Source organism: Oncorhynchus nerka, linkage group LG4 (genome assembly GCF_034236695.1).
Source record: "Oncorhynchus nerka isolate Pitt River linkage group LG4, Oner_Uvic_2.0, whole genome shotgun sequence".
Lineage (NCBI taxonomy): Eukaryota > Metazoa > Chordata > Actinopteri > Salmoniformes > Salmonidae > Oncorhynchus > Oncorhynchus nerka.
Window position 1 is genome coordinate 56,308,176 of NC_088399.1, and position 24,978 is coordinate 56,333,153.

Sequence of the window (24,978 nt, forward strand, 5' to 3'; positions counted from 1 at the left end):
CTATCCCCATTACAGTACCCTGTGTCTGGAGCGCTGTGTGTCTCTATCCTCATTACAGTACCCTGTGTCTGGAGCGCTGTGTGTCTCTATCCCCATTACAGTACCCTGTGTCTGGAGCGCTGTGTGTCTCTATCCCCATTACAGTACCCTGTGTCTGGAGCGCTGTGTGTCTCTATCCCCATTACAGTACCCTGTGTCTGGAGGGCTGTGTGTCTCTATCCCCATTACAGTACCCTGTGTCTGGAGCGCTGTGTGTCTCTATCCCCATTACAGTACCCTGTGTCTGGAGCGCTGTGTGTCTCTATCCTCATTACAGTACCCTGTGTCTGGAGCGCTGTGTGTCTCTATCCCCATTACAGTACCCTGTGTCTGGAGCGCTGTGTGTCTCTATCCCCATTACAGTACCCTGTGTCTGGAGCGCTGTGTGTCTCTATCCCCATTACAGTACCCTGTGTCTGGAGGGCTGTGTGTCTCTATCCCCATTACAGTACCCTGTGTCTGGAGCGCTGTGTGTCTCTATCCCCATTACAGTACCCTGTGTCTGGAGCGCTGTGTGTCTCTATCCCCATTACAGTACCCTGTGTCTGGAGGGCTGTGTGTCTCTATCCCCATTACAGTACCCTGTATCTGGAGGGCTGTGTGTCTCTATCCCCATTACAGTACCCTGTGTCTGGAGCGCTGTGTGTCTCTATCCCCATTACAGTACCCTGTGTCTGGAGCGCTGTGTGTCTCTATCCCCATTACAGTACCCTGTGTCTGGAGCGCTGTGTGTCTCTATCCCCATTACAGTACCCTGTGTCTGGAGCGCTGTGTGTCTCTATCCCCATTACAGTACCCTGTGTCTGGAGCGCTGTGTGTCTCTATCCCCATTACAGTACCCTGTGTCTGGAGCGCTGTGTGTCTCTATCCCCATTACAGTACCCTGTGTCTGGAGCGCTGTGTGTCTCTATCCCCATTACAGTACCCTGTGTCTGGAGCGCTGTGTGTCTCTATCCCCATTACAGTACCCTGTGTCTGGAGCGCTGTGTGTCTCTATCCCCATTACAGTACCCTGTGTCTGGAGCGCTGTGTGTCTCTATCCCCATTACAGTACCCTGTGTCTGGAGCGCTGTGTGTCTCTATCCCCATTACAGTACCCTGTGTCTGGAGCGCTGTGTGTCTCTATCCCCATTACAGTACCCTGTGTCTGGAGCGCTGTGTGTCTCTATCCCCATTACAGTACCCTGTGTCTGGAGCGCTGTGTGTCTCTATCCCCATTACAGTACCCTGTGTCTGGAGCGCTGTGTGTCTCTATCCCCATTACAGTACCCTGTGTCTGGAGCACTGTGTGTCTCTATCCCCATTACAGTACCCTGTGTCTGAAATGGGACCTTATTGCCTATATAGTGCACTACATTTGACCAGGCACTGCATCTCAGTGCAAAAGGCATCACTACAGTCCCTGGGTCGAATCCAGGCTACATCACATCCGGCCATGATTGGGAGTCCCATAGGGCGGCACACAATTGTCCCAGCGTCGTCCGGGGTAGGCCGTCATTGTAAGTAAGAATTTGTTCTTAACTGACTTACCTAGTTAAATAAAGGTTTAAGTAAAAATAAATAAATAGGGCTCTGGTCATAAAATGGGGCTCCATGTTAAGAATAGGGTTCCATTCCGGACAACACCTCTGGGTCCCTGCCTGCCTGCTCACTGTGGTGCTAGAGCCATAAAAAGGCACCACTAATCTGACCAGGCTTCACTCTCTCTCTTCTCTCACTCTTCCTCAGTGAGGTTTTCCCTCTTTATTGGATAGTGCAGGAGCTGAACCACAAAACCAATTTTAGTCACATTCTCAATGAGCCTTGACGGGGCCCAATTTGTCTCCCCTCGGGGCATTGGGATCCGCTCCAGTGTCCCCCAAAGCCTCTTTTTTAGAGAAAAAGAGGGATTTTTGGTGTTCTTTTTTTCCGTTAACAATTGCACGTTTTGAGATCCAGCAGTTCATGTGACTCAAAGGCATGCTGTGCATTGCGTTCTGGGAAAGATGGCAGTGACATCATGGGTCAGCTATGACATCGCACACAGAAATATCTGTAACAATGTAATTGTTCATCGAGTGCCTTTAACGAAGCTTCCAAATGATTCCAATATCTACAGGATAGAAAAAAAGCACACGGAAAAGCTATCTTATATAAGGGAACCGTACATTTTTGAAGGAGTTGTGCTAAACTAGTACAAATGTACAACCTACTCTAAGGTGCTACAGTGAAAGCTGTCTTGGGCATGTGCCTGCTTTGTGTCCGTTGGTCTGTGATGCACTGGCTATTGTCGATCAACATTCATTTACTACAGTGGCTCATCCCATTGGGTTGTGCTTTTCACAACCAATAGAAAACGAGCCCATCGTGAACTACGTGGTCTACATCGTGAGCTGCCATCATAACCACCGTAACACAGGCAAAGCAATCGGAGAAAATATAACCATTTGACAATCTGTTGTCCAGTAAAACATTCGACCCACATGTCTTCCATCCCAATGACAAGTCAATGATCAAATTTACTGCACCAATCTACCAACACCAGAGCTCCTCAGCTGCCCACTGTCCCCAAACACCTCTCTCTTTCCTCTTTTCACTCACCCTGTCACTTCCCCTCATCTTCTGCTTTTACTTTCCGAGTACAGAAAACTTTGAGATCACAGGATATATACGCAGTCACCCACTTTACAATTCCAACAGACAAACAAACCCAAAACGTCTCTGCCGTTCTCACACCAGTGACAACAACCTGTGTACATTTCTGCACGTCTCTCCGGGTAATAACATAGATTTTTGCTGCGTGTTTTTTTCTTCCCGTGAGCAGGCGAGCTGCTACAGTAGGAGGTGTCCAGATCTTAAGCTAGACCGTAGGTCGGGGTCGTCGTTTGCTCCTCAACCTCCATGGTGTTCAAACTGTACCTGAAACGATGTGCTCTACATCATAGACCACTCTTACAGCTGCTACTTTAAGAGACAGACTAAAGAAGAAACCATTGATTAACCGTAGGAATCTGACCGCACTACCCTTTGATCACAAAGGTCAACACGCTACACATATTGTCACCGTCTAAGATTCAATGGCAATGACATACAAGGAAAATTAGGTGACAAATAGAAATGACCAAAAAAAAAGCACACAACAGAACTGTATACGCTCCAAATTGCTACCAGAGATTCAAGAAAGACAAAACATTGAAGTGAGGAGAGGTTTCCCTCAATGGGGTAAGAGCGATATCGATGAGGTCATTACGTGGTTGAAATGGCAGTATCAAGACTGACTGAACTCCTCTCTTATTCTACGCTAGTTGTAGCACAATGGCCGGGCAAGATGCCTGCGAAACATGTACAGTGATTCTCACTGCGTTTTAGGGAGCTGCAGTTAAAGATCTAGCTCGCTAGCCTATGTGTCAGAACAAACCAGCCAGAGAGGGTCATTGGCTCAACTACATTCGCTGACACACACACACACTCACTATTGCCAGACATTTCTGAGTATTATACACACACACACACACACAGTGTTTCAGTCAGTGTGTTAGTCTCATTATCTCTTCATCAGAGTACGGTTATCACTCTGCTCTTCATTGCTTACCATCATAGTCTCAGTTACTTAGGCTCCGTGGGGCCAACTTCCACGTGAGTAAAATGTTCACGTTCTCTCCCATTGACATCAATGCATCACTAACCTAAACATAGACTTTAGTGGAAGTTAGGATTCGCCCCGATGTCTTTGGTATCTCCAGAGCAGCTGGGTTCCGTTTCAGTCTACTGTGTCTATTCCAGGCTGGGCCACAGAGCTGCTTCAGTTCACTGCCCTTTTAACACCATCCACTTCTCCAATCCGTCCCATGTTTGTGTCTGTCTCACTGCCTCCGTCCAGATATCAAGCCAGTCGGTCATATCTAGCTACCATATTTCTATCAAGTCCTTAGGAGCGTTATGGCATTCCAAGTTGATCAATGTCATACCCCATTGTCATAGGCTTCTTGTGATTTCCCACATTGTGACTAGACAGTGGTTTAGAGAAGACTGGCCCTGTGTCCAAAATGGACCCTATGTCTATATAGGGGATACTGTGTCCTATATTGGCACCCTATTCTCCATACAATGCATAACTGGGCTGTATTGTGACAGACGGTGCCTCAGAGTTGGGACTCCCGCAGTGTGACAGGAGAGCTCCGGGCTCGATATAACTCAACACTCTTTCAGCTCTTATCACCACGTAATTCAGTGGGGAAATTGCTCCCCCCCCAAAAAAATGTGTCCCACGCTTTTTAATTGATGCTCCGGTTCACCTTTGACGGGAGGCATCGATTGGCCACACATCCCCAGGAGCTCAGCCAACTGGCTAACCTAACACACACCTTCCTCGGAATGAAATGGCTCCCAGAGACGTCAAACACTATTGAGTAACTATCATTAGAAATGGCCAACCAAATTTGCTGAAGAAACCTCCAGAACTTTCATTAAGCGTCAGGATTATTATACAATTTAAAAAAAGAGGAATATTTATTAGGACAGCAAAGCGGTTCTTAGATATTTTTTTGTTTAGTTCTGTTCTTTGTTGTTTTTCTATTTTTGCTTTTCTTTGGGTCAGCGCAGAGGAGGATGTGGTCATGCCTTATGCACGCCACTCAGTGTGTGCGATCCTTGATGAATATCTGTACATCTGTGGATGTTAGGATTAAACTTCGGTTTTAATGAGTTGTTTTTTTCTCTGAAGCTTTCAATAAAAAAATGTGGAAAAAATATCACAAATGTGCCTCGTTATTTGACTCTAATGTCTCAATCTTTGTAACTTCAAAACATGGTCTTTGTTACAGTAAAATATAAACGGTACTGCTTTTAGTGCTAGTGGTAGACACCATGTTGTCAACTACTAACTCTACCGCATCTCCTGTAATAAAACCCCTCCCCTACCAATACAACTGCCTCTTTTAGTGCTAGTGGTAGACACCATATTGTCAACTACTAACTCTACCCCATCTCCTGTAATAAAACCCCTCCCTCCCATACCAATACACCTGCCTCTTTTAGTGCTAGTGGTAGACACCATATTGTCAACTACTAACTCTACCCCATCTCCTGTAATAAAACCCCTCCCTCCCATACCAATACACCTGCCTCTTTTAGTGCTAGTGGTAGACACCATATTGTCAACGAATAACTCTTCCACATCTCCTGTTATAAATCCCCTCCCCTACTCTCCATACCAATACACCTGCCTCTTTTAGTGCTAGTGGTAGACACCATATTGTCAACTACTAACTCTACCCCATCTCCTGTAATAAAAACCCTCCCTCCCATACCAATACACCTGCCTATTTTAGTGCTAGTGGTAGACACCATATTGTCAACGACTAACTCTACCCCATCTCCTGAAATAAATCCCCTCCCCTACCCTCCATACCAATACACCTGCCTCTTTTAGTGCTAGTTGTAGACACCATATTGTCAACTACTAACTCTACCCCATCTCCTGTAATAAAACCCCTCCCATACCAATACACCTGCCTCTTTTCGTGCTAGTGGCAGACACCATATTGTCAACTACTAACTCCACCCCATCTCCTGTAATAAAACCCCTCGCCTCCCATACCAATACACCTGCCACTTTTAGTGCTAGTTGTAGACACCATATTGTCAACGACTAACTCTACCCCATCTCCTGTAATAAAACCCCTCCCCCCTCCATACCAATACACCTGCCTCTTTTAGTGCTAGTGGTAGACACCATATTGTCAACGACTAACTCTACCCCATCTCCTGTAATAAAACCCCTCCCCTCCCCTCCATACCAATACACCTGCCTCGTTTAGTGCTAGTGGTAGACACCATATTGTCAACTACTAACTCTACCCCATCTCCTGTTATAAATCCCTCCCCTACTCTCCATACCAATACACCTGCCTCTTTTAGTGCTAGTGGTAGACACCATATTGTCAACTACTAACTTTACCCCATCTCCTGTAATAAAAACCCTCCCCTGCCATACCAATACACCTGCCTCTTTTAGTGCTAGTGGTAGACACCATATTGTCAACTACTAACTCTACCCCATCTCCTGTAATAAAACCCTCCCTCCCATACCAATACCTGCCTCTTTTCGTGCTGGTGGTAAAATAAAACACCTGCCTCTTTTAGTGCTAGTGGTAGACACCATATTGTCAACTACTAACTCTACCCCATCTCCTGTAATAAAACCCCTCCCTCCCATACCAATACACACTGCCTCTTTTAGTGCTAGTGGTAGACACCATATTGTCAACGAATAACTCTTCCACATCTCCTGTTATAAATCCCCTCCCTACTCTCCATACCAATACACCTGCCTCTTTTAGTGCTAGTGGTAGACACCATATTGTCAACTACTAACTCTACCCCATCTCCTGTAATAAAACCCTCCCTCCCATACCAATACACCTGCCTATTTTAGTGCTAGTGGTAGACACCATATTGTCAACGACTAACTCTACCCCATCTCCTGAAATAAATCCCCCTCCCCATACCCTCCATACCAATACACCTGCCTCTTTTAGTGCTAGTTGTAGACACCATATTGTCAACTACTAACTCTACCCCATCTCCTGTAATAAAACCCTCCCATACCAATACACCTGCCTCTTTTCGTGCTAGTGGCAGACACCATATTGTCAACTACTAACTCCACCCCATCTCCTGTAATAAAACCCCTCGCCTCCCATACCAATACACCTGCCACTTTTAGTGCTAGTTGTAGACACCATATTGTCAACGACTAACTCTACCCCATCTCCTGTAATAAAACCCCTCCCCTCCCCTCCATACCAATACACCTGCCTCTTTTAGTGCTAGTGGTAGACACCATATTGTCAACGACTAACTCTACCCCATCTCCTGTAATAAAACCCCTCCCCTCCCCTCCATACCAATACACCTGCCTCTTTTAGTGCTAGTGGTAGACACCATATTGTCAACTACTAACTCTACCCCATCTCCTGTTATAAATCCCCTCCCCTACTCTCCATACCAATACACCTGCCTCTTTTAGTGCTAGTGGTAGACACCATATTGTCAACTACTAACTTTACCCCATCTCCTGTAATAAAAACCCTCCCCTGCCATACCAATACACCTGCCTCTTTTAGTGCTAGTGGTAGACACCATATTGTCAACTACTAACTCTACCCCATCTCCTGTAATAAAACCCCTCCCATACCAATACACCTGCCTCTTTTCGTGCTGGTGGTATACACCATATTGTCAACTACTAACTCAACCCCATCTCCTGTAATAAAACCCCACCCCTCCCAGAACAATACACCTGCCTCGTTTAGTGCTAGTGGTAGACACCATATTGTCAACAACTAACTCTACCCCATCTCCTGTAATAAATCCCCTCCCCTACCCTCCATACCAATACACCTGCCTCTTTTAGTGCTAGTGGTAGACACCAACTCTACCCCATCTCCTGTAATAAAACCCCTCCCATACCAATACACCTGCCTCTTTTAGTGTTAGTGGTAGACACCATATTGTCAACTACTAATTCTACATTTACATTTACATTTAAGTCATTTAGCAGACGCTCTTATCCCATCTCCTGGAATAAAACCCCTCCCATGCCAATACACCTGCCTTTTTTAGTGCTAGTGGTAGACATCATATTGTCAACTACTAACTCTACCCCATCTCCTGTAATAAAACCCCTCCCATACCAATACACCTGCCTTTATTAGTGTTAGTGGTAGACACCATATTGTCAACTACTAACTCTACCCCATCTCCTGTAATAAAACCCCTCCCATACCAATACACCTGCCTCTTTTAGTGTTAGTGGTAGACACCATATTGTCAACTACTAACTCTACATTTACATTTAAGTCATTTAGCAGACGCTCTTATCCCATCTCCTGGAATAAAATCCCATCCCATGCCAATACACCTGCCTTTTTTAGTGCTAGTGGTAGACATCATATTGTCAACTACTAACTCTACCCCATCTCCTGTAATAAAACCCCTCCCATACCAATACACCTGCCTTTATTAGTGTTAGTGGTAGACACCATATTGTCAACTACTAACTCTACCCCATCTCCTGTAATAAAACCCCTCCCAAACCAATACACCTGCCTTTTTTAGTGCTAGTGGTAGACACCATATTGTCAACTACTAACTCTACCCCATCTCCTGTAATAAAACCCCTCCCATCCCAATACACCTGCCTTTTTTAGTGCTAGTGGTAGACATCATATTGTCAACTACTAACTCTACCCCATCTCCTGGAATAAAAATCCTCCCTACCATACCAATAAACCTGCCTCTTTTAGTGCTAGTGGTAGACACCATATTGTCAACTACTAACTCTACCACATCTCCTGTAATAAAACCCCTCCCATACCAATACATCTGCCTCTTTTAGTGTTAGTGGTAGACATCATATTGTCAACTACTAACTCTACCCCATCTCCTGGAATAAAAATCCTCCCTACCATACCAATAAACCTGCCTCTTTTAGTGCTAGTGGTAGACACCATATTGTCAACTACTAACTCTACCCCATCTCCTGTAATAAAACCCCTCCCTCCCATACCAATACATCTGCCTCTTTTAGTGTTAGTGGTAGACACCATATTATTAACTACTAACTCTACCCCATCTCTTGTAATAAAACCCTCCATCCCATACCAATACATCTGCCTCTTTTAGTGTTAGTGGTAGACACCATATTATTAACTACTAACTCTACCCCATCTCCTGTAATAAAACCCCTCCCATACCAATACATCTGCCTCTCTTAGTGTTAGTGGTAGACACCATATTATTAACTACTAACTCTACCCCATCTCCTGGAATAAAACCCCTCCCTACCATACCAATAAACCTGCCTCTTTTAGTGTTAGTGGTAGACACCATATTGTCAACTACTAACTCTACCCCATCTCCTGGAATAAAACCCCTCCCTACCATACCAATACATCTGCCTCTTTTAGTGTTAGTGGTAGACACCATATTGTTAACTACTAACTCTACGCCATCTCCTGTAATAAAACCCCTCCCATACCAATACACCTGCCTTTTTTAGTGCTAGCGGTAGACACCGTATTTTCAACTACTAACTCTACCCCATCTCCTGGAATAAAACCCCTCCCTACCATACCAATAAACCTGCCTCTTTTAGTGTTAGTGGTAGACACCATATTGTCAACTACTAACTCTACCCCATCTCCTGGAATAAAACCCCTCCCTACCATACCAATACATCTGCCTCTTTTAGTGTTAGTGGTAGACACCATATTGTTAACTACTAACTCTACCCCATCTCCTGTAATAAAACCCCTCCCAAACCAATACACCTGCCTTTTTTAGTGCTAGTGGTAGACACCATATTGTCAACTACTAACTCTACCCCATCTCCTGTAATAAAACCCCTCCCATCCCAATACACCTGCCTTTTTTAGTGCTAGTGGTAGACATCATATTGTCAACTACTAACTCTACCCCATCTCCTGGAATAAAAATCCTCCCTACCATACCAATAAACCTGCCTCTTTTAGTGCTAGTGGTAGACACCATATTGTCAACTACTAACTCTACCACATCTCCTGTAATAAAACCCCTCCCATACCAATACATCTGCCTCTTTTAGTGTTAGTGGTAGACATCATATTGTCAACTACTAACTCTACCCCATCTCCTGGAATAAAAATCCTCCCTACCATACCAATAAACCTGCCTCTTTTAGGGCTAGTGGTAGACACCATATTGTCAACTACTAACTCTACCCCATCTCCTGTAATAAAACCCCTCCCTCCCATACCAATACATCTGCCTCTTTTAGTGTTAGTGGTAGACACCATATTATTAACTACTAACTCTACCCCATCTCTTGTAATAAAACCCCTCCATCCCATACCAATACATCTGCCTCTTTTAGTGTTAGTGGTAGACACCATATTATTAACTACTAACTCTACCCCATCTCCTGTAATAAAACCCCTCCCATACCAATACATCTGCCTCTCTTAGTGTTAGTGGTAGACACCATATTATTAACTACTAACTCTACCCCATCTCCTGGAATAAAACCCTCCCTACCATACCAATAAACCTGCCTCTTTTAGTGTTAGTGGTAGACACCATATTGTCAACTACTAACTCTACCCCATCTCCTGGAATAAAACCCTCCCTACCATACCAATACATCTGCCTCTTTTAGTGTTAGTGGTAGACACCATATTGTTAACTACTAACTCTACCCCATCTCCTGTAATAAAACCCTCCCATACCAATACACCTGCCTTTTTTAGTGCTAGCGGTAGACACCATTTTCAACTACTAACTCTACCCCATCTCCTGGAATAAAACCCCTCCCTACCATACCAATAAACCTGCCTCTTTTAGTGTTAGTGGTAGACACCATATTGTCAACTACTAACTCTACCCCATCTCCTGGAATAAAACCCTCCCTACCATACCAATACATCTGCCTCTTTTAGTGTTAGTGGTAGACACCATATTGTTAACTACTAACTCTACCCCATCTCCTGTAATAAAACCCTCCCAAACCAATACACCTGCCTTTTTTAGTGCTAGTGGTAGACACCATATTGTCAACTACTAACTCTACCCCATCTCCTGTAATAAAACCCTCCCCATCCCAATACACCTGCCTTTTTTAGTGCTAGTGGTAGACATCATATTGTCAACTACTAACTCTACCCCATCTCCTGGAATAAAAATCCTCCCTACCATACCAATAAACCTGCCTCTTTTAGTGCTAGTGGTAGACACCATATTGTCAACTACTAACTCTACCACATCTCCTGTAATAAAACCCCTCCCATACCAATACATCTGCCTCTTTTAGTGTTAGTGGTAGACATCATATTGTCAACTACTAACTCTACCCCATCTCCTGGAATAAAAATCCTCCCTACCATACCAATAAACCTGCCTCTTTTAGTGCTAGTGGTAGACACCATATTGTCAACTACTAACTCTACCCCATCTCCTGGAATAAAACCCCTCCCTACCATACCAATAAACCTGCCTCTTTTAGTGTTAGTGGTAGACACCATATTGTCAACTACTAACTCTACCCCATCTCCTGGAATAAAACCCCTCCCTACCATACCAATACATCTGCCTCTTTTAGTGTTAGTGGTAGACACCATATTGTTAACTACTAACTCTAACCCATCTCCTGTAATAAAACCCCTCCCATACCAATACACCTGCCTTTTTTAGTGCTAGCGGTAGACACCGTATTTTCAACTACTAACTCTACCCCATCTCCTGGAATAAAACCCCTCCCTACCATACCAATAAACCTGCCTCTTTTAGTGTTAGTGGTAGACACCATATTGTCAACTACTAACTCTACCCCATCTCCTGGAATAAAACCCCTCCCTACCATACCAATACATCTGCCTCTTTTAGTGTTAGTGGTAGACACCATATTGTTAACTACTAACTCTACCCCATCTCCTGTAATAAAACCCTCCCAAACCAATACACCTGCCTTTTTTTAGTGCTAGTGGTAGACACCATATTGTCAACTACTAACTCTACCCCATCTCCTGTAATAAAACCCCTCCCATCCCAATACACCTGCCTTTTTTAGTGCTAGTGGTAGACATCATATTGTCAACTACTAACTCTACCCCATCTCCTGGAATAAAAATCCTCCCTACCATACCAATAAACCTGCCTCTTTTAGTGCTAGTGGTAGACACCATATTGTCAACTACTAACTCTACCACATCTCCTGTAATAAAACCCCTCCCATACCAATACATCTGCCTCTTTTAGTGTTAGTGGTAGACATCATATTGTCAACTACTAACTCTACCCCATCTCCTGGAATAAAAATCCTCCCTACCATACCAATAAACCTGCCTCTTTTAGTGCTAGTGGTAGACACCATATTGTCAACTACTAACTCTACCCCATCTCCTGTAATAAAACCCCTCCCTCCCATACCAATACATCTGCCTCTTTTAGTGTTAGTGGTAGACACCATATTATTAACTACTAACTCTACCCCATCTCTTGTAATAAAACCCCTCCATCCCATACCAATACATCTGCCTCTTTTAGTGTTAGTGGTAGACACCATATTATTAACTACTAACTCTACCCCATCTCCTGTAATAAAACCCCTCCCATACCAATACATCTGCCTCTCTTAGTGTTAGTGGTAGACACCATATTATTAACTACTAACTCTACCCCATCTCCTGGAATAAAACCCCTCCCTACCATACCAATAAACCTGCCTCTTTTAGTGTTAGTGGTAGACACCATATTGTCAACTACTAACTCTACCCCATCTCCTGGAATAAAACCCCTCCCTACCATACCAATACATCTGCCTCTTTTAGTGTTAGTGGTAGACACCATATTGTTAACTACTAACTCTACCCCATCTCCTGTAATAAAACCCCTCCCATACCAATACACCTGCCTTTTTTAGTGCTAGCGGTAGACACCGTATTTTCAACTACTAACTCTACCCCATCTCCTGTAATAAAACCCCTCACCTCCATACCAATACACCTGTCTCTTTTAGTGCTAGTGGTAGACACCATATTGTCAACTACTAACTCTACCCCATCTCCTGTAATAAAACCCCTCCCTCCCATACCAATACACCTGCCTCTTTTAGTGCTAGTGGTAGACACCATATTGTCAACGACTAACTCTACCCCATCTCCTGTAATAAATCCCCTCCCCTACCCTCCATACCAATACACCTGCCTCTTTTAGTGCTAGTTGTAGACACCATATTGTCAACGACTAACTCTACCCCATCTCCTGTAATAAAACCCCTCCCCTCCCCTCCATACCAATACACCTGCCTCTTTTAGTGTTAGTGGTAGACACCATATTGTCAACTACTAATTCTACATTTACATTTACATTTAAGTAATTTAGCAGACGCTCTTATCCCATCTCCTGGAATAAAACCCCTCCCATGCCAATACACCTGCCTTTTTTAGTGCTAGTGGTAGACACCATATTGTCAACTACTAACTCTACCCCATCTCCTGTAATAAAACCCCTCCCATACCAATACACCTGCCTCTTTTAGTGTTAGTGGTAGACACCATATTGTCAACTACTAACTCTACATTTACATTTAAGTCATTTAGCAGACGCTCTTATCCCATCTCCTGGAATAAAACCCCATCCCATGCCAATACACCTGCCTTTTTTAGTGCTAGTGGTAGACATCATATTGTCAACTACTAACTCTACCCCATCTCCTGTAATAAAACCCCTCCCATACCAATACACCTGCCTTTATTAGTGTTAGTGGTAGACACCATATTGTCAACTACTAACTCTACCCCATCTCCTGTAATAAAACCCCTCCCAAACCAATACACCTGCCTTTTTTAGTGCTAGTGGTAGACACCATATTGTCAACTACTAACTCTACCCCATCTCCTGTAATAAAACCCCTCCCATCCCAATACACCTGCCTTTTTTAGTGCTAGTGGTAGACATCATATTGTCAACTACTAACTCTACCCCATCTCCTGGAATAAAAATCCTCCCTACCATACCAATAAACCTGCCTCTTTTAGTGCTAGTGGTAGACACCATATTGTCAACTACTAACTCTACCACATCTCCTGTAATAAAACCCCTCCCATACCAATACATCTGCCTCTCTTAGTGTTAGTGGTAGACACCATATTATTAACTACTAACTCTACCCCATCTCCTGGAATAAAACCCCTCCCTACCATACCAATAAACCTGCCTCTTTTAGTGTTAGTGGTAGACACCATATTGTCAACTACTAACTCTACCCCATCTCCTGGAATAAAACCCCTCCCTACCATACCAATACATCTGCCTCTTTTAGTGTTAGTGGTAGACACCATATTGTTAACTACTAACTCTACCCCATCTCCTGTAATAAAACCCTCCCATACCAATACACCTGCCTTTTTAGTGCTAGCGGTAGACACCGTATTTTCAACTACTAACTCTACCCCATCTCCTGTAATAAAACCCCTCACCTCCATACCAATACACCTGTCTCTTTTAGTGCTAGTGGTAGACACCATATTGTCAACTACTAACTCTACCCCATCTCCTGTAATAAAACCCTCCCTCCCATACCAATACACCTGCCTCTTTTAGTCCTAGTGGTAGACACCATATTGTCAACGACTAACTCTACCCCATCTCCTGTAATAAATCCCTCCCTACCCTCCATACCAATACACCTGCCTCTTTTAGTGCTAGTTGTAGACACCATATTGTCAACGACTAACTCTACCCCATCTCCTGTAATAAAACCCCTCCCCTCCCCTCCATACCAATACACCTGCCTCTTTTAGTGTTAGTGGTAGACACCATATTGTCAACTACTAATTCTACATTTACATTTACATTTAAGTAATTTAGCAGACGCTCTTATCCCATCTCCTGGAATAAAACCCCTCCCATGCCAATACACCTGCCTTTTTAGTGCTAGTGGTAGACACCATATTGTCAACTACTAACTCTACCCCATCTCCTGTAATAAAACCCCTCCCATACCAATACACCTGCCTCTTTTAGTGTTAGTGGTAGACACCATATTGTCAACTACTAACTCTACATTTACATTTAAGTCATTTAGCAGACGCTCTTATCCCATCTCCTGGAATAAAACCCCATCCCATGCCAATACACCTGCCTTTTTTTAGTGCTAGTGGTAGACATCATATTGTCAACTACTAACTCTACCCCATCTCCTGTAATAAAACCCTCCCATACCAATACACCTGCCTTTATTAGTGTTAGTGGTAGACACCATATTGTCAACTACTAACTCTACCCCATCTCCTGTAATAAAACCCCTCCCAAACCAATACACCTGCCTTTTTTTAGTGCTAGTGGTAGACACCATATTGTCAACTACTAACTCTACCCCATCTCCTGTAATAAAACCCTCCCATCCCAATACACCTGCCTTTTTTAGTGCTAGTGGTAGACATCATATTGTCAACTACTAACTCTACCCCATCTCCTGGAATAAAAATCCTCCCTACCATACCAATAAACCTGCCTCTTTTAGTGCTAGTGGTAGACACCATATTGTCAACTACTAACTCTACCACATCTCCTGTAATAAAACCCTCCCATACCAATACATCTGCCTTTTTTAGTGTTAGTGGTAGACATCATATTGTCAACTACTAACTCTACCCCATCTCCTGGAATAAAAATCCTCCCTACCATACCAATAAACCTGCCTCTTTTAGTGCTAGTGGTAGACACCATATTGTCAACTACTAACTCTACCCCATCTCCTGTAATAAAACCCCCCTCCCATACCAATACATCTGCCTCTTTTAGTGTTAGTGGTAGACACCATATTATTAACTACTAACTCTACCCCATCTCTTGTAATAAAACCCCTCCATCCCATACCAATACATCTGCCTCTTTTAGTGTTAGTGGTAGACACCATATTATTAACTACTAACTCTACCCCATCTCCTGTAATAAAACCCCTCCCATACCAATACATCTGCCTCTCTTAGTGTTAGTGGTAGACACCATATTATTAACTACTAACTCTACCCCATCTCCTGGAATAAAACCCCTCCCTACCATACCAATAAACCTAACTCTTTTAGTGTTAGTGGTAGACACCATATTGTCAACTACTAACTCTACCCCATCTCCTGGAATAAAACCCCTCCCTACCATACCAATACATCTGCCTCTTTTAGTGTTAGTGGTAGACACCATATTGTCAACTACTAACTCTACCCCATCTCCTGTAATAAAACCCCTCCCATCCCAATACACCTGCCTTTTTTAGTGCTAGTGGTAGACATCATATTGTCAACTACTAACTCTACCCCATCTCCTGGAATAAAAATCCTCCCTACCATACCAATAAACCTGCCTCTTTTAGTGCTAGTGGTAGACACCATATTGTCAACTACTAACTCTACCACATCTCCTGTAATAAAACCCCTCCCATACCAATACATCTGCCTCTTTTAGTGTTAGTGGTAGACATCATATTGTCAACTACTAACTCTACCCCATCTCCTGGAATAAAAATCCTCCCTACCATACCAATAAACCTGCCTCTTTTAGTGCTAGTGGTAGACACCATATTGTCAACTACTAACTCTACCCCATCTCCTGTAATAAACCCTCCCATACCAATACACCTGCCTCTTTATAAAACCCCTCCCTCCCATACCAATACATCTGCCTCTTTTAGTGTTAGTGGTAGACACCATATTATTAACTACTAACTCTACCCCATCTCTTGTAATAAAACCCCTCCATCCCATACCAATACATCTGCCTCTTTTAGTGTTAGTGGTAGACACCATATTATTAACTACTAACTCTACCCCATCTCCTGTAATAAAACCCCTCCCATACCAATACATCTGCCTCTCAGTGTTAGTGGTAGACACCATATTATTAACTACTAACTCTACCCCATCTCCTGGAATAAAACCCCTCCCTACCATACCAATAAACCTAACTCTTTTAGTGTTAGTGGTAGACACCATATTGTCAACTACTAACTCTACCCCATCTCCTGGAATAAAACCCCTCCCTACCATACCAATACATCTGCCTCTTTTAGTGTTAGTGGTAGACACCATATTGTTAACTACTAACTCTACCCCATCTCCTGTAATAAAACCCCTCCCATACCAATACACCTGCCTTTTTTTTTTTGCTAGCGGTAGACACCGTATTTTCAACTACTAACTCTACCCCATCTCCTGTAATAAAACCCCTCACCTCCATACCAATACACCTGTCTCTTTTAGTGCTAGTGGTAGACACCATATTGTCAACTACTAACTCTACCCCATCTCCTGTAATAAAACCCCTCCCTCCCATACCAATACACCTGCCTCTTTTAGTGCTAGTGGTAGACACCATATTGTCAACGACTAACTCTACCCCATCTCCTGTAATAAATCCCCTCCCCTACCCTCCATACCAATACACCTGCCTCTTTTAGTGCTAGTTGTAGACACCATATTGTCAACGACTAACTCTACCCCATCTCCTGTAATAAAACCCCTCCCCTTCCCTCCATACCAATACACCTGCCTCTTTTAGAGCTAGTGGTAGACACCATGTTGTAAACTACTAACTCTACCCCATCTCCTGTAATAAAACCCCTCCCATACCAATACACCTGCCTCTTTTCGTGCTGGTGGTAGACACCATATTGTCAACTACTAACTCTACCCCATCTCCTGTAATAAAAGCCCTCCCCTCCCATACCAATACAACTGCCTCTTTTAGTGCTAGTGGTAGACACCATATTGTCAACTATTAACTCTACCCCATCTCCTGTAATAAAACCCCTCCCATACCAATACACCTGCCTCTTTTAGTTTTAGTGGTAGACACCATATTGTCAACTACTAACTCTACCCCATCTCCTGGAATAAAACCCATCCCTACCATACCAATAAACCTGCCTCTTTTAGTGCTAGTGGTAGACACCATATTGTCAACTACTAACTCTACCCCATCTCCTGGAATAAAACCCCTCCCATGCCAATACACCTGCCTTTTTTAGTGCTAGTGGTAGACACCATATTGTCAACTACTAACTCTACCCCATCTCCTGTAATAAAACCCCTCCCATACCAATACACCTGCCTTTTTTAGTGCTAGTGGTAGACATCATATTGTCAACTACTAACTCTACCCCATCTCCTGTAATAAAACCCCTCCCATACCAATACACCTGCCTTTTTTAGTGCTAGTGGTAGACATCATATTGTCAACTACTAACCTTACCCCATCTCCTGTAATAAAACCCATCCCTACCATACCAATAAACCTGCCTCTTTTAGTGCTAGTGGTAGACACCATATTGTCAACTACTAACTCTACCCCATCTCCTGGAATAAAACCCCTCCCATGCCAATACACCTGCCTTTTTAGTGCTAGTGGTAGACACCATATTGTCAACTACTAACTCTACCCCATCTCCTGTAATAAAACCCCTCCCATACCAATACACCTGCCTTTTTTAGTGCTAGTGGTAGACATCATATTGTCAACTACTAACTCTACCCCATCTCCTGTAATAAAACCCCTCCCAAACCAATACACCTGCCTTTTTTAGTGCTAGTGGTAGACACCATATTGTCAACTACTAACTCTACCCCATCTCCTTTAATAAAACCCCTCCCATCCCAATACACCTGCCTTTTTTAGTGCTAGTGGTAGACATCATATTGTCAACTACTAACTCTACCCCATCTCCTGGAATAAAAATCCTCCCTACCATACCAATAAACCTGCCTCTTTTAGTGCTAGTGGTAGACACCATATTGTCAACTATTAACTCTACCCCATCTCCTGTAATAAAACCACTCCCATACCAATACATCTGCCTCTTTTAGTGTTAGTGGTAGACACCATATTGTTAACTACTATCTCTACCCCATCTCCTGTAATAAAACCCCTCCCATCCCAATACACCTGCCTTTTTTAGTGCTAGTGGTAGACATCATATTGTCAACTACTAACTCTACCCCATCTCCTGGAATAAAAATCCTCCCTACCATACCAATAAACCTGCCTCTTTTAGTGCTAGTGGTAGACACCATATTTTCAACTATTAACTCTACCCTATCTCCTGTAATAAAACCCCTCCCTCCCATACCAATACATCTGCCTCTTTTAGTGTTAGTGGTAGACACCATATTATTAACTACTAACTCTACCCCATCTCCTGTAATAAAACCCCTCCCTCCCATACCAATACATCTGCCACTTTTAGTGTTAGTGGTAGACACCATATTATTAACTACTAACTCTACCCCATCTCCTGTAATAAAACCCCTCCCTCCCATACCAATACATCTGCCTCTTTTAGTGTTAGTGGTAGACACCATATTATTAACTACTAACTCTACCCCATCTCCTGGAATAAAACCCCTCCCTACCATACCAATAAACCTGCCTCTTTTAGTGTTAGTGGTAGACACCATATTGTCAACTACTAACTATACCCCATCTCCTGGAATAAAACCCCTCCCTACCATACCAATACATCTGCCTCTTTTAGTGTTAGTGGTAGACACCATATTGTTAACTACTAACTCTACCCCATCTCCTGTAATAAAACCCCTCCCATACCAATACACCTCCCTTTTTTAGTGCTAGTGGTAGACATCATATTGTCAACTACTAACTCGACCCCATCTCCTGTAATAAAACCCCTCACCTCCATACCAATACACCTGTCTCTTTTAGTGCTAGTGGTAGACACCATATTGTCAACTACTAACTCTACCCCATCTCCTGTAATAAAACCCCTCCCTCCCATACCAATACACCTGCCTCTTTTAGTGCTAGTGGTAGACACCATATTGTCAACGACTAACTCTTCCACATCTCCTGTTATAAATCCCCTCCCCTACTCTCCATACCAATACACCTGCCTCTTTTAGTGCTAGTGGTAGACACCATATTGTCAACTACTAACTCTACCCCATCTCCTGTAATAGAAACCCTCCCTCCCATACCAATACACCTGCCTATTTTAGTGCTAGTGGTAGACACCATATTGTCAACGACTAACTCTACCCCATCTCCTGTAATAAATCCCCTCCCCTACCCTCCATACCAATACACCTGCCTATTTTACTGCTAGTTGTAGACACCATATTGTCAACTACTAACTCTACCCCATCTCCTGTAATAAAACCCCTCCCATACCAATACACCTGCCTCTTTTCGTGCCTTTGGTAGACAACATATTGTCAACTACTAACTCTACCCCATCTCCTCTAATAAAAACCCTCCCATACCAATACACCTGCCTCTTTTAGTGCTAGTGGCAGACACCATATTGTCAACTACTAACTCTACTCCATCTCCTGTAATAAAACCCCTCCCCTCCCATACCAATACACCTGCCACTTTTAGTGCTAGTTGTAGACACCATATTGTCAACGACTAACTCTACCCCATCTCCTGTAATAAAACCCCTCCCCTCCCCTCCATACCAATACACCTGCCTCTTTTAGTGCTAGTGGTAGACACCATATTGTCAACGACTAACTCTACCCCATCTCCTGTAATAAAACCCCTCCCCTCCCCTCCATACCAATGCACCTGCCTCTTTTAGTGCTAGTGGTAGACACCATGTTGTAAACTACTAACTCTACCCCATCTCCTGTAATAAAACCCTCCCCCCCCCTCCATACCAATACACCTGCCTTTTTTAGTGCTAGTGGTAGACATCATATTGTCAACTACTAACTCTACCCCATCTCCTGGAATAAAACCCCTCCCATACCAATACACCTGCCTTTTTTAGTGCTAGTGGTAGACATCATATTGTCAACTACTAACTCTACCCCATCTCCTGGAATAAAACCCCTCCCTATCATACCAATAAACCTGCCTCTTTTAGTGCTAGTGGTAGACACCATATTGTCAACTACTAACTCTACCCCATCTCCTGTAATAAAACCCTTCCCCTCCCATACCAATACATCTGCCTCTTTTAGTGTTAGTGGTAGACACCATATTGTTAACTACTAACTCTACCCCATCTCCTGTAATAAAACCCCTCCCATACCAATACACCTGCCTTTTTTAGTGCTAGTGGTAGACATCATATTGTCAACTACTAACTCTACCCCATCTCCTGTAATAAAACCACTCCCATACCAATACACCTGCCTCTTTTCGTCCTGGTGGTAGACACCATATTGTCAACTACTAACTCTACCCCATCTCCTGTAATAAAAGCCCTCCCTTCCCATACCAATACAACTGCCTCTTTTAGTGCTAGTGGTAGACACCATATTGTCAACTACTAACTCAACCCCATCTCCTGTAATAAAACCCCACCCCTCCCAGAACAATACACCTGCCTCGTTTAGTGCTAGTGGTAGACACCATATTGTCAACAACTAACTCTACCCCATCTCCTGTAATAAAACCCCTCCCTCCCATACCAATACACCTGCCTATTTTAGTGCTAGTGGTAGACACCATATTGTCAACGACTAACTCTACCCCATCTCCTGTAATAAATCCCCTCCCCTACCCTCCATACCAATACACCTGCCTCTTTTAGTGCTAGTTGTAGACACCATATTGTCAACGACTAACTCTACCCCATCTCCTGTAATAAAACCCCTCCCCTCCCCTCCATACCAATACACCTGCCTCTTTTAGTGCTAGTGGTAGACACCATGTTGTAAACTACTAACTCTACCCCATCTCCTGTAATAAAACCCCTCCCATACCAATACACCTGCCTCTTTTCGTGCTGGTGGTAGACACCATATTGTCAACTACTAACTCTACCCCATCTCCTGTAATAAAAGCCCTCCCCTCCCATACCAATACAACTGCCTCTTTTAGTGCTAGTGGTAGACACCATATTGTCAACTATTAACTCTACCCCATCTCCTGTAATAAAACCCCTCCCATACCAATACACCTGCCTCTTTTAGTTTTAGTGGTAGACACCATATTGTCAACTACTAACTCTACCCCATCTCCTGGAATAAAACCCATCCCTACCATACCAATAAACCTGCCTCTTTTAGTGCTAGTGGTAGACACCATATTGTCAACTACTAACTCTACCCCATCTCCTGGAATAAAACCCCTCCCATGCCAATACACCTGCCTTTTTTAGTGCTAGTGGTAGACACCATATTGTCAACTACTAACTCTACCCCATCTCCTGTAATAAAACCCCTCCCATACCAATACACCTGCCTTTTTTAGTGCTAGTGGTAGACATCATATTGTCAACTACTAACTCTACCCTATCTCCTGTAATAAAACCCCTCCCTCCCATACCAATACATCTGCCTCTTTTAGTGTTAGTGGTAGACACCATATTATTAACTACTAACTCTACCCCATCTCCTGGAATAAAACCCCTCCCTACCATACCAATAAACCTGCCTCTTTTAGTGTTAGTGGTAGACACCATATTGTCAACTACTAACTCTACCCCATCTCCTGGAATAAAACCCCTCCCTACCATACCAATACATCTGCCTCTTTTAGTGTTAGTGGTAGACACCATATTGTTAACTACTAACTCTACCCCATCTCCTGTAATAAAACCCCTCCCATACCAATACACCTCCCTTTTTTAGTGCTAGTGGTAGACATCATATTGTCAACTACTAACTCGACCCCATCTCCTGTAATAAAACCCCTACCATACCAATACACCTGCCTTTTTTAGTGCTAGCGGTAGACACCGTATTGTCAACTACTAACTCTACCCCATCTCCTGTAATAAAACCCCTCACCTCCATACCAATACACCTGTCTCTTTTAGTGCTAGTGGTAGACACCATATTGTCAACTACTAACTCTACCCCATCTCCTGTAATAAAACCCCTCCCTCCCATACCAATACACCTGCCTCTTTTAGTGCTAGTGGTAGACACCATATTGTCAACGACTAACTCTTCCACATCTCCTGTTATAAATCCCCTCCCCTACTCTCCATACCAATACACCTGCCTCTTTTAGTGCTAGTGGTAGACACCATATTGTCAACTACTAACTCTACCCCATCTCCTGTAATAGAAACCCTCCCTCCCATACCAATACACCTGCCTATTTTAGTGCTAGTGGTAGACACCATATTGTCAACGACTAACTCTACCCCATCTCCTGTAATAAATCCCCTCCCCTACCCTCCATACCAATACACCTGCCTCTTTTACTGCTAGTTGTAGACACCATATTGTCAACTACTAACTCTACCCCATCTCCTGTAATAAAACCCCTCCCATACCAATACACCTGCCTCTTTTCGTGCTAGTGGTAGACAACATATTGTCAACTACTAACTCTACCCCATCTCCTCTAATAAAAACACTCCCATACCAATACACCTGCCTCTTTTAGTGCTAGTGGCAGACACCATATTGTCAACTACTAACTCTACTCCATCTCCTGTAATAAAACCCCTCCCCTCCCATACCAATACACCTGCCACTTTTAGTGCTAGTTGTAGACACCATATTGTCAACGACTAACTCTACCCCATCTCCTGTAATAAAACCCCTCCCCTCCCCTCCATACCAATACACCTGCCTCTTTTAGTGCTAGTGGTAGACACCATATTGTCAACTACTAACTCTACCCCATCTCCTGTAATAAAACCCCTCCCTCCCTCCATACCAATGCACCTGCCTCTTTTAGTGCTAGTGGTAGACACCATGTTGTAAACTACTAACTCTACCCCATCTCCTGTAATAAAACCCCTCCCCTCCCCTCCATACCAATACACCTGCCTTTTTTAGTGCTAGTGGTAGACATCATATTGTCAACTACTAACTCTACCCCATCTCCTGGAATAAAACCCCTCCCATACCAATACACCTGCCTTTTTAGTGCTAGTGGTAGACATCATATTGTCAACTACTAACTCTACCCCATCTCCTGGAATAAAACCCTCCCTCCCATACCAATAAACCTGCCTCTTTTAGTGCTAGTGGTAGACACCATATTGTCAACTACTAACTCTACCCCATCTCCTGTAATAAAACCCCTCCCCTCCCATACCAATACATCTGCCTCTTTTAGTGTTAGTGGTAGACACCATATTGTTAACTACTAACTCTACCCCATCTCCTGTAATAAAACCCCTCCCATACCAATACACCTGCCTTTTTTAGTGCTAGTGGTAGACATCATATTGTCAACTACTAACTCTACCCCATCTCCTGTAATAAAACCCCTCCCATACCAATACACCTGCCTCTTTTCGTCCTGGTGGTAGACACCATATTGTCAACTACTAACTCTACCCCATCTCCTGTAATAAAAGCCCTCCCTTCCCATACCAATACAACTGCCTCTTTTAGTGCTAGTGGTAGACACCATATTGTCAACTACTAACTCAACCCCATCTCCTGTAATAAAACCCCACCCCTCCCAGAACAATACACCTGCCTCGTTTAGTGCTAGTGGTAGACACCATATTGTCAACAACTAACTCTACCCCATCTCCTGTAATAAAACCCTCCCTCCCATACCAATACACCTGCCTATTTTAGTGCTAGTGGTAGACACCATATTGTCAACTACTAACTCTACCCCATCTCCTGTAATAAATCCCTCCCCTACCCTCCATACCAATACACCTGCCTCTTTTAGTGCTAGTTGTAGACACCATATTGTCAACGACTAACTCTACCCCATCTCCTGTAATAAAACCCCTCCCCTCCCCTCCATACCAATACACCTGCCTCTTTTCGTGCTGGTGGTAGACACCATATTGTCAACTACTAACTCTACCCCATCTCCTGTAATAAAAGCCCTCCCCTCCCATACCAATACAACTGCCTCTTTTAGTGCTAGTGGTAGACACCATATTGTCAACTATTAACTCTACCCCATCTCCTGTAATAAAACCCCTCCCATACCAATACACCTGCCTCTTTTAGTTTTAGTGGTAGACACCATATTGTCAACTACTAACTCTACCCCATCTCCTGGAATAAAACCCATCCCTACCATACCAATAAACCTGCCTCTTTTAGTGCTAGTGGTAGACACCATATTGTCAACTACTAACTCTACCCCATCTCCTGGAATAAAACCCCTCCCATGCCAATACACCTGCCTTTTTTAGTGCTAGTGGTAGACACCATATTGTCAACTACTAACTCTACCCCATCTCCTGTAATAAAACCCCTCCCATACCAATACACCTGCCTTTTTTAGTGCTAGTGGTAGACATCATATTGTCAACTACTAACTCTACCCCATCTCCTGTAATAAAACCCCTCCCATACCAATACACCTGCCTTTTTTAGTGCTAGTGGTAGACATCATATTGTCAACTACTAACCTTACCCCATCTCCTGTAATAAAACCCCTCCCATACCAATACATCTGCCTCTTTTAGTGTTAGTGGTAGACACCATATTGTTAACTACTAACTCTACCCCATCTCCTGTA

The 24,978-nt window shown here is 43.4% G+C and overlaps 1 long non-coding RNA gene across 1 annotated transcript in view; it reads right to left on the minus strand.

The window, feature by feature from the left end:
- Positions 1–24,978, minus strand: part of LOC135571427 (uncharacterized) — an 82,613-nt gene that overhangs the window by 12,001 nt on the left and 45,634 nt on the right. The window lies entirely within an intron of this gene.